At 37.8% G+C, this 12,240-nt stretch overlaps 1 protein-coding gene across 4 annotated transcripts in view; it reads left to right on the top strand.

Moving 5' to 3' along the window:
- The first annotated feature begins 3,640 nt into the window (after positions 1–3,640).
- Positions 3,641–12,240, top strand: part of GABA-B-R2 (gamma-aminobutyric acid type B receptor subunit 2) — a 371,273-nt gene continuing 362,673 nt past the window's right edge. For all 4 annotated transcript variants that reach the window (XM_022064896.2, XM_022064895.2, XM_022064894.2 and 1 more), the window contains exon 1: positions 3,641–3,932. The gene's annotated coding sequence lies outside the window, so the exon portion shown is untranslated. The remainder of the gene's footprint in view (positions 3,933–12,240) is intronic.

Genomic DNA, 12,240 nt, shown 5'->3' with positions numbered 1-12,240 from the left:
TTCACTGCTACTTGTTCCTCCACATCTTCGAACGATCCAAGACTAATAGAAGGCTTCCACATGGAAAGTGACCAATAGTGCCTGCAGCGGTTTCTTTGCCTCGAAATTTCTTATTGAGTAGGATTTGAGGTTCTCACGGCGGCCAGTATGAAGACGGCTGTCTTCTGAGTTGGTGATGGAGGCAGGAGACACCTCTGAAAAGTTGGTCAACTTCTGCTTTATTATACGGCTCCATAACCTAAAAGACAGCCATCTTAGAGATTTCTTATCGTTTCTCTTTGAGACAGGAAATGAATTTTTAAATATTCGTATACGATCTTTGTGTTTTAAAGTGTTAACTACACTATTCACACAGAAAATAGTTCTGCACATTGGTTTGTTACACTCTGAACATCCTTAATAATACGCCACAAGGAACGTAACTTTTGTCATATTTCCAAACATCTGCTGTTGTATTCGCAAGTCGTGGACAACAGTTTAAATAGTTTTTCCATTAATAATAATTGTTCCCAGCTAGGACGAAAATCTTCGCAGTTGCTTAAAAAACCTACGATCTGAGATCTATGGACCCAATAGGTCAACTGAATGCAGTGAATTTTGAAAAAAAGACCTGAGGGTAATCGATGCAGTTACTGGAGCCAGTGTTTTTATCATGGAGTGTAGAGTGTGAGCAAACACTAGAAGGGCGTAGCCAATATTCCAGGGGAACGGAAAACTCTGTATATATGCATAAATGTATAGTTATTTATTCACAAAAGGATACTGTACTCAAATATTTGCTTTTATTTATTTTTACCTTTCCTTGCCAAATATAAAGGAATCTACTTTCAGTAACAAATATTTGTTCTGATTTCCATTATACACCTGGTACAATAAAACCTGTCAGTATAGTGACTGGCTATGGACTGGACGACCGGGGTTCGATCCCCGACAGGGGCAGAGGCTTTTTCTTCTAGCCTCTGCGTCCAGACCCAGCTTCCTATCCAATGGGTACCGGGGTCCTTTCCCGGGGGTAAAGCGCGGCCGGGGCGTGATGCTGACCACTCACCCCCATCTAGTGACGAGGTTAAGAATGCGTAGGAGCTATACCTCTCTCCCCCCAAGCACCCACATGGTGTATAGTGGTACAGCTTTGCTTTTTTACTTAACGTTTTGCAATAAAATCTTCCTGGAATGGAAATCAACGCCCCACAATTAATTTCAAGAATAAGCAGCATTTAAGCCCTTGTGGTTTCTTGAGAAAAAGGTACATGAGGACTCTCATTACACGAGCTCTGGCTGTGATCGTTTTCGCATATCCGAGGTTTTATTTCAGTAATAAGAGGAGCATCAATATCCTATCCTCGGCAAAATTTTAAAGCCTGCGTCGAACCTTCTCGAGCTTAGCAGGAACCGTGATATAGATGAGGAGGTTAGCACCAGAGAATTATGATGCCATTAGAACATAAAAATTGAGATTTTTATACTTTAGAGAAGTCTGCAACACACACGAGCGTTAATTTACTTATCATCGCGAAGAATACATTAGCGGGGTTTTTTCTTCAAATGAACAGTACTGAAAGAATTATAGCTGAACCTTGTAATAACGAAGAGGGGGGGGGGGGAGAAAGTAAGTTAAGCTGCCAACATAAAATTAATACGTTACTGAACGCCCGTGATCAATATTGGGATATATTTGGCACAATCCAAATGATAATAGAGCGGGCAGAACGTGCTGAAATTTAAGAAAGGTGCAACGGTATAAAACGTCGTAATCTGTTTGCAGATATCTGGGATAAGAGACCGTTAACATTTTATTTCTATATGAACTTTGAGTGGGTTAGGGAAGCGTACACAGGTTGCTCTACAAGAAATGTGAGTTAGCATGGCCTAAGGCTGGCGCATTTAAAATGGGAGGGATTATAAAATGAGAAGAAAAAGATGTTTTACATATTGCATTAAAAGTCTGAAGATGAAGTAGAGGGGACAATTATTTTTAGAAGACAGTGGTTTATTGTTAATGAAGAGGCAGTTTAGAATGATAAATTACACTAACGCTGTAGTATTAAGGAATATAGGAAAGTATTTGTATAAAGCAGTATGTAAACGGAAAGAAACTTAGTAATACATAAATGGGAGCAGGGAAGAGCAAAAGTGCTAGTTATAAGAATTAAATCTGTTCAGCAAGAGAGTAACTCCACTGAAGATTGTATTAGGCCGTGGTCCACAAAACCCGCTGTTTGACGGAATTAGTCTTCTGCTTACAGAACTCAACTGAACTCTGAATGAATGTTACTTGAAGAAATTATTGACAGTAGTGCGTATCACCAAACGTCGCTGTCGAATGATTCTTGTTTCGTATTCTGGAGGGCCCGGTTTAAATCTCGACCCGGAGACCGACTATCCTATTTGAGCTTTTATGTCGTATTCTGCAGTCCCATCAGTGTCTTAAATTAGGCAGCCACCACCACTTCATTCCAAGGGCTTTCCAATTCATCATTGACTAATCGTCTTATCATTCGACTCTGCACAATCTGGGATGTTAACAGCGTTGTTAAATAAATAAACAAAGACATGTTTTAACCACAATTAATGTATAAAGTAAATGGCCCATACTGTTGTGGTTGCTTGCAAAATTCATACTATCCATCGTGAGAACCTGAAGTATCACAAGTCACTTGTTAGATACCGCTTCAACTAGTATATGAACGTTCTGAAAACCATTCAGTAATTTAGAACACTGTTGTTGACAGGCCATATGTACGTTATGAGTAATATGTACTGTTCGGGACTGTAATCCTGAGACTTGAGGGGCGAGGAAGTGGGGTGAAGGAGGAAGGAGGAAAGATAGCGTCTGCTGTGCAGTAGCTTTTAAAGCTTCGGACTTCCTGCATTCCTTGCAAGTCTCAAGATTACAGTCGCGAACTGTAAGAACAACTTTGTTGCTGTTCAGCTCAAGTGAAAGCTGATGTTACGCTGAAATGGTAGTAGGATCTAGGCTCTGTGCCACATGTTCCCCAATATAACTGCCTAGAGTCTAGGCCCTAGACACATCTAAATCTGTGGTTAGTACATATACGATTCTGTGATATGCGGTGATGTACAGAGCTGTCTTGGTTAAACCAAAACGTAAAGACACGTATCACGAATGATGATCTGTCGCGTAGCTGAGACACACTGTTCGCTCTGCGTCTTATAATGAACAACACTTAAGAACAGTTCAGAAATGTTTTGCCTCGATGCTGTTGATTACATTTCTTCTTAGCGTGAATCGAGATGAAATCTCTCACGCGGTTGTTTGCTTTGCTCAGATGATGTTGATATTTGCCACGATCTGTGTGACCCGCGATCGTAGGAACTCTTCGTTCGAATGCTGTTAGTTGCAGTCCGTCTTACTGGAACTCAAACTCACTGTCCGACACGTTTCACTATTGATTGTAACCCGTTTCACGCTAGTGTGAACCAGGCTCACAGCGCGAAGTGGGAATGTTTCGCTCGAATGCTATCGATTGCTAGGAGGTACATGCGGCTCGTCTGAAGACCGATGCCATAGCACATGGATAGTAGAGTTCGCGAGTAATTGACTGATGCGCACGCATCCACCCCTTCTCCTGTATGCAACCCTTTTTGGCCGGGGCTAGAACTCTCCCTCAGTGTCTTGGCAGCCGGACGAAAGCTCGTGTCCTCCGTCGATCGCAAACGAAACTAGATACACAATCCACTGTTTCGATAAAAATGTTGTTTACATTTTTATTAGAATTTTAAGTTATGCACGCCGTAGAATGTTGTGTGGTAGATCCTAAAACTATGTTGGCTTTTGACATTTTAGTATATTTGGTGTGTCGGTGTTAGTAGGCGGTAATTTTCGGGTGCTTAAATTGGAGCGCCTTCTTCAAGGGGCTATTTTCACATCTCGTCGGGATGTGTATGGTAGTGGTAGGATTATCGTAAAGGTTGGTATTGTAGATCTATACTTTATTTTCCGTAGTTTCGGTTTGTGAGTGCTGTTTTGCGTGTATTGTGTAAAGTACACGCCTTGCCCGTTCATTTCTTGTTATTTTTACTTAAAATGTGTACCACCACTACAGAGTTTAATCTATTATGGTATACTCAAGACATATTTCTGTGTTCAGTAATAATTTACTTCATAATTTCCTTTCTTACTTTTTAGACTTCACTGATTAGGCACTTTTAAAACACTCCAGCATCAGTTTACGAATATAGCGGAATTTGCATTTATTTATAATATTTAATAACCTTCCAATTATATAGTCCGCTATATAAACGTGATTGATCGGAGATCTTGATTTGTGCCAAATAAAATTAAATGTTTTAAATTGTTGGAAGCTGCTAATAGAAAACTTTATTTAAACATTTTGCTTGTTGTTTCTAATCACAAACCTCGGACTGTAACATATATCTTCATGATGCACCAGAAAGGTTTAACTTTCTGCATAAATGTATCTATTTTCATAGAATTTTAAGCGTTTGATGCTTGTCTCTGGAACATCTCACACGATATGTCTACTGGATACACACAGGATTATTTACAACGAAAACTCTTACAAGTTGTAAGAAATATTTTGACAGTCGTATAATAACGCAATATGAAAAGTATACGTAAGTTTTTTTATGGGTCGTTAATAAGGGATGGAGCTACCATTACTTGAGACGCGCCAAACGAGTTAAGTATTGTCCAGTGTTGAATGTCACGAAACCGAGATACGTTTTCTCAAAATTGGGCTGGATACAAGGAATAGTTGTTCAGGTTAAGAAATACGTTGCAATATTTGACTTCGTGATGTCAGACCTTGTAAGCCTTAGATAAATTTTTCTCTGTGCTTGCTCTGTGTCTGTAGCTGTAAGTGGCGTGTGGAATGTAGTCGATATTGGTTCTTTACTAGTCACACCGACTGGAGACTACAATTACGTTATAATCAACCAGTAATCGATTTGGCGTTTTTATTGCAGGGTGCAACCCACTGAATGGAAATGAGACTTGCTACTCTGATCAACTTTATTACGTTGTAAGCTAGTGCGTTTTTGAATTTGTTGTTAACAGCTGAGGTTCTGGTCTCTGAATGTGTTTGAAACTGTTAAATCGACACATTGAATGACAGTGAAAGACACATCTTATGCTTCGACATATGTTTTAATGCTATTTAATTTTACGCTTGACGTAAAGAGTTTAAAATATGTCATTGATTGGATGGGCTAGATGACAGGGTTTTGATTCCCGGGAGGGCAGGATTCTCTTCGCCACCACGTCCAGACCGGCTCTGAGTCCAATCAGCTTCTTATCCAATGTGTATCGGGGTTCTTTCCCTGCGGAAAAGGGAGGTCACTCACCTCCTACGGCCGAGGTTAAGAATGCACCCCATATTTCTCATCGTGGTGCTTAGTTAAGCACCAAGCACGACTTTACATTTTATTGATTGAAGGGCATTAGCAACTTTAGAGAATAGCTGATATGGGACTTTTCATAAACAAATACTTTACCGGTTAAGTTAGACCAACTACACTACAGTCATAAACGGCATTAATGTTAATAAGAGGATATTTTCGGTTTATCTATATGCATTATAAGGTAACCATGACGTTTTCAGGGGAATTTCGAAACACGTTGATGGCAGATGATAATGTTGACATATTTGCTTTGCTGACCTCTCAATGATAAATTGAATAACGAAATGCGTATTATGGTTACACACATTCTAGTCATCTATCGATATGTTGTGGCTCGAACATGGTGGAGATGGACTCCAGGACATCAAGAATGGTCGCAATTTTTTTGAATATTCAATCGCGGACAGCCGACAGGTAGAGGTACGAAATGTTGCACAGGATATCAGAATTGGACTGGTTCTTTTCAATAAATGAAATACGTTTTCATTTCAATAATTTATATTTTGTTGCATTATAGAATATGACAATATGTTTCAGTTATCGTCTTCTGGTTTGTATGTAGTTACTAGCGTTTCGGTAGAAAGTATGGCCTTCATTGTCACTACTCTGAAGATGGAGGAGTTACGGTGTCACACCACCGAAATCTACAGTCTACATCTTCATCGCTGCGATAAAGATAAACATTTATGTAGTAGGTGAATTCCATTATGTTTCAGCAACCAGTATGTATTTAAATGCCAACTGTAATGTTAACAAGAGCATGCCTACTATGAACGCTCGTCAGTGCAGATTATAATTGGAGTGTACAGTCAGATTTTAACCAAGTAGCTCCATGAACATTTTATTACTGTACTCTAGCATTAGACAATACGCTTTGCCTAAGCTATTAGTTTGGGGACAGAAGACAAACAAATACACATAAACCAAATACATCGTCAACACAGGAAATGAGACAGCGAACTAAAAGGATTATCGTTGGGAAATAACGTTTATAGAATAGGCAGTATGTGATTATTTTCTACTCCGCCCTGATCGTCTTGTCTTTTATTTCTAACGATCCTCAGACGCACGGATTCACCCCGACCACAGTACGTTTGACCGATGTACGAACGGGGGCAAACGACTTAATATTCTGTTCGACGTTTCTGCAGCATCTTCGGACGACATTAATGCCTATCCATTTGATAGTGACACTCTCTAGAAACACTTTTAGGGCTAATAATTAATTATACCGGATGTCGCAAGAAAGTTAAATTTTATTAAATTGGGCAACAATCGTAAAACTGAATTGCTTATCGGATTTGAATGGAATTTACATGAGTAGCACAGAACGAAACTAAGTTTGTGTAACGAATCAGCTGGACTAGATAAATCCTTTTGAACTCAAACTTTGTCATGTTTAATTTTAGAGTTTTTAAAATAGTATTTTTTGCGTTAATCTGTATATGTTTGCGTTTAAATTTATAAAGATACAATGAAAACACAATGCCACTACTGAGTGTTTCATTATGTTTCGATTGTGTTTGAAAGAGACGTGTTGTTATACAGATAACATTTATTTTATTCTGAAAAAATCAAGAGAGAGTTTGCTTTGAACATTTTAATTTAACCGGCCGTGACTTACTCTCAAAATCACACACATTAGTCACTAAGAAATTGCCGATATAAACTGAAAGAAATATTGAGATCATAGTTCATCAAGTTTGATGCTACCTTTCAATTGCGACCCTTCAAAAATAATTTATCGTGCCCTACAATATTAATATTGCAGTTGAGTTACAGGTCATTAAAGCAATAAGAAAATTATGTTAAGCATGAATATGGGAACTAAGTTTCTACTCCCCTGTGCCCTGATGGAATTTGAAATTTAAAATACCTTATTTCGCTGACCAAAAAGACACAAGTCGACAGCCACACGGGGATCAAACGCGGGTCTTGTAATGAATACGACACAGTGCATAAACATTCGATAAGAAGTAGGAACAATATTTCAGGAAAACAAAATTATAATATCAAACCAGGTCTCAGATTATAAAGCTACAGAGCAGCCATTTTAGAATTCATTACTTTTTTTTTATAATGTGCTAGAGATAAAGGTGTCGTAGTGTATATGTGTGAATAGCATCTTCAAAGATAGAAATATATACTAGTAATCTTGTCTTAAATTTTTCACGCTTTGTTTAAAAGGTAAGTTATAACATAGAGCATGAGGAGAGGAAACTATTTCTATTTGTATCTGCTTTCTTTAATACATGGGCTGTATGAACCACGATGCAGCAGAAAATGAGTTTTTTGACTTATAAAGTAACCGTTCTACTGTTTCTATAATATTGCAATTCGTGTACAGTACGCGACTGTAATCTTGAGACTTGCAAGAAATGCAGGAAGTCCGAAGCGTTAAAGGCAGACACTATCTTTTCTCCTTCCTCCTTCACCCCACTTCCTCACCCCGCAAGTCTCAAGATTACAGTTGCGAACTATACTTGCTACCAGGCCTTATGGAGACAGTGTTTATGGTCAGATGTTTGGCTGGTGGGTCTGAGGAAAACTGCCGGTAAATTTGTCCATACATCCAACTACATGTGCATTTAATCTTGTTCACAGTTTGTAAATACGTATAGAAAGGATTATATTAAGTTGAATTCCATGTTATATTAATTCAGTACATCGTAAGCAAACGAGAACAGTAGTTACCTTTTTCAGTAATTAAGACCAATCTTAGGACTATTGTGCAGCAAATCAGTCACCTCACATTATAATTTGTCTTACGCTCGTTCTGGAGGCATTGTTATCGTGAGTGAGAAGCTTTTATTCCAGCCAATCGATAGACGGTACTCTAAAATACCCCACTACTCGTGCACCTTACATTCCGTTTGATCGGTGATTACCCCACCACAGTCCTGACATTTCGGAGATATTTAAACTTGACAAACTCTACAGCGACTTTAAGCAACATGACCTCAAAGTAACGGGATTCAGAACTCTGTCGGATATAGCCTATTATGATTTAATAGCTCTGATAAGTCTTATCTAGAGAGGAAGACACAGGAATTTAAATATTCTTGAGATTATCGGTCGTCTTGCATTATATTCACAAGTTATCAAGAGAAGCATCCTACATCACAGAGCGACTAAACATCCATAAATCCTCTATAATAATTTTCTGTCATGTAGTATCAATATACGATTTACAGTTGTAACTCGGTTGCTTATTCAAGGAATGCGAAGAGCAAACAGCATGATTAGTATTCGCGAGTGTCATAGTATTAAACACAAAACACCAGACCCCTGTAAATTTAATATTATTTTTCTGAGAGATTTCATCTGTGTCAGATTTAATGGTTATACTAGTACTACCAACATAAGTGTGAACTCTCATAGAAATTCAACGAAAATGATTAAAATGATTATTTCTTTTTCTAATTCATCACCCCCTTTCTTCCATTATTTCCTTCGTACGTTTATCTCCTTACTTTTCCCACTCTTTTAATTTTCACACCCTGTCTTTATTCTTTTCCCCTTTCTGCCTTTTATTATTTACTTCTATATTTTCATATGCTTTCCTCATTTATCCTGTATTTATTTCCACAATTTTCCACATCGTAGTAATAATTATTACACATTCTAGTGTAGTAAGTACCTTCATCAAACCTGTCTCTGATTTATTACATAAATAAACGATGATAACGATGTTATTAATAACTTGAAGGAGCAACTACTACACAGTTCACAGAACAGAGCACTTATCTACGCTTTGACTTTGTATTTATCAGAATTACGAGCGGCCATTACCTGGAACCTTCAGAACCTGTAAAATTTGTTATTCTCCGTAAGAAGTGTAATGTCTCAGTACCTCTCCATATCTCTCTTCGGCTTGAAAGCGTCCAAACAAACACAAACTGGTGTATATATAAGATGATTACTGATGTGGAATTAGGAGTGGAAGTTAAGTCATGGTAATGGTTGCGACATTTATCTTACACGAATTTTCCATTGATAGGTGTTTAGATGGCTGTTTGGTAAAAGCAGATCTATCTTCAGAAGACGAGGATGACTTCAAGAAATGAGTCGTACACTTACTGCCCGCAGAAACCGTAGAAAGCAAAAAAATTATAGAACATTAAATTAAAAATTTAATTATCTTACATATGTTTCGTCTCCAATTCTGTATAGTATAGGAGAAAGAGAATTTCAGTGTGTGTTTTAATCCTAGTGAAAAAAATCAATGAATGATTCAAAGGTTCTTAACTTTTAAATTGGTTTTAGTCTCTTCTTTTCAATTATGGCTTCTTTGAAAAGCTGTAGCGTACTTCATGTTGCTGTCATTTTCGTAGCGTTATTCGCTATAAAGAAATTACTGCGAATTTACATAATCGTTATTGTTCTGAAGAAAATCAAATATTACTCAATCAAAATATAAATTCGGTTTTACTCTTTTGTGCTTACGCAGAGGACTTAACGAGGGATGCAGACAGAATCCTATTATTTACAGCTAATGTATTAAAAAACTGGATGCAGAAACGCCGGAAGTCGATTGAGAAATAAACAACTTCGTATGTATATGAGTTCATTAAATAATAATTGATAGGATTACACAGACATGAGCTCATTAAGTAATAATAAAATCGACGATTGAGACATCACTCTCTTTGTTCATAAGCCAAGGTCGATTACTAAAACATTTGTAAAGTACAAGAAAAATTCGGATTCAGTCGTTGAATGTTTACATTTTTAATTTTATGCCGTATATTCAACTTGAATCTCTGTTTGATTTGTGGCTGGTAATAAACTGATGTGTTCAGCTTTGGGAGCTGATGGTAGGGATTAGCTCGGGAACAGGCGAGCTCAGTGTGGGTGTAATGTTTGTGTGAGTTTACCTGCTGGCCCCGTTACAAATTCCATAATCTTCATTGTCTTGGTTTGGGGATTTTATTCAGGACTTCCAGTTTCATAGCAAGAATCAAGTTCTTTGACGTCAGATATTTTTTTTTTTAGTAGTTTTGCCAGTAATGTCTTAAATTCTTTTCCCATAGCTATGAGCCATAATTCTTCGTTTGTCAGTTATAACGCTCCTGATTCTTTGTTTAAAGGTTTTGAAGGTAGTTGAGTCATTATGCCATTATGTTATGGGCAGTGCCTATCAGAACTTTAATTCGTCCCGGTTCTATGATAACCATGAACACATTTGTTGGTTACTTTACAACGCTCTGAAAGTACTTGTTGGCAGAAATGATAAAGAAAATGATTGGCCGTGGAATTGACTGCAGTAAAAATCGGAACACGACGACGAAACCTGTTTTTGACAATAGCAAATTAAATTTAGATGTTCTTGAATTTATAACGTTCCGTGTTCACTGATGTATGCCGTTTAAGTACTTTTTGCACAGCAAATGCAGTGACGAAATTAGTTTGAATAATAAAATTATGTAATTATATTTGTAAGATTGCTAGATCAAAAGTTGTGTAAGAAAGGCATGATTAAAATCTTAATTTAAGATATTAGGGCCATAAAATCAAAGGAGATGAGATGGATGGGGCACGTTGTACATGGGGTGAAAGGTGGGAAATGCTACCAGGAAGCGCTGAAAGGAAATAGAGAACTTGTAAGAACGAGACATAGATGGACGTATGTTATAAAAATGAAACTTGCATATGTAGCGTTTGAATATGAGAACTGAATTTATCTGGCTCAGGATATGGTCCATATTCTTACTCTTGTGAACACGGTAATGAACATTTGGGCTATACAATTAACGTGGAATTTATTGACTGAATGAGCGACTGTTATCTTCTCAAGAAATACTTTGCTCCAAGGAAATAGTTTATTCACTTCCGAAAGAAGAGCTATCATCCTGCTTCGTACATAGGTTTTTACGATCTCGGTATTTGACGTAGTATAAATAAGGCTCTGCAAAATTCTGATGTGTGGGACTATAATCCTATACTCTGCCGAGGGACCACTGAAATGTTCATATTCCATTGTCAGTGTTATTGTTCTGGGTTACGCTGTGTGGTGTCTACCTACGAGTCCACATGTCATCAGAACCCAGAAGAACATCGTCATATTCACCGCAGTGAGAACCTCAAATATCACATCCATATTTTATTGTGTTGCAGGTAAATGCTACGATTCTTAAATTAGGTCACTACCACTTCCTCACACGTGCCACCCAACCTAGGCTACTGTGCACAACACTCCTCGCGTAGCATCTATGCATGGGTTCTACCCACCACTCATTTTCGCCATGTTTTTGGCGCTCCATATTCATCATCTTCTTTATCCAACGTCGTCATTTGTTATAGAAGGGAAAACTTTTATAGTGAGACTGTTACCTCAGCGGTTTTCGGGTGCAGCATCACGTGAACATGACCTTTGCTTTATTATCGTAACACTTACTGCCGAGGTAGCCACATTTTCCTCAACTTATATGACACAGTGATTGGTAGATAAGCATATATCACTCCACTGCCTCTCCAGTTTCATAGTGCAAGAAAATACTGGGATTTTATTTACTTTGCCCGTCTTATCCGAAAATGTCCGGAAATGAGCCGCTGTCTTCCGTCAACTAGTATAATCAATCCGTTCAATTTCACTCGATAGAAGTGAGCTTTATTGTTCGTAATCGTCATATGTATCCAACGTCATATCAGTCTATCAGAAAGACGGTGTAAATAATTGTAACATATTTATGGATGTAATGGTCTCGGATGTTTAGATCTTATGACACTGCTTGTTTAATCATGTCTTGATAAACGTTAGAAGAATTCGGTGCTATGAATGGGATAAATAAATGAAGAATGTTACTAGATAATGCTTAAGTACAAATTCTTTAAGGGGTGCGGTTCATGTCTTCT

The sequence above is a fragment of the Zootermopsis nevadensis genome, unplaced genomic scaffold, assembly GCF_977971745.1.
Source record: "Zootermopsis nevadensis isolate Lab colony 2312 unplaced genomic scaffold, Znev_1.0 Znev_ptg000025l, whole genome shotgun sequence".
In the NCBI taxonomy this organism is placed as follows: domain Eukaryota; kingdom Metazoa; phylum Arthropoda; class Insecta; order Blattodea; family Termopsidae; genus Zootermopsis; species Zootermopsis nevadensis.
The sequence above is the reverse complement of the archived record's forward strand: the minus strand, read 5'-3'. Positions and strand labels throughout refer to the sequence as shown.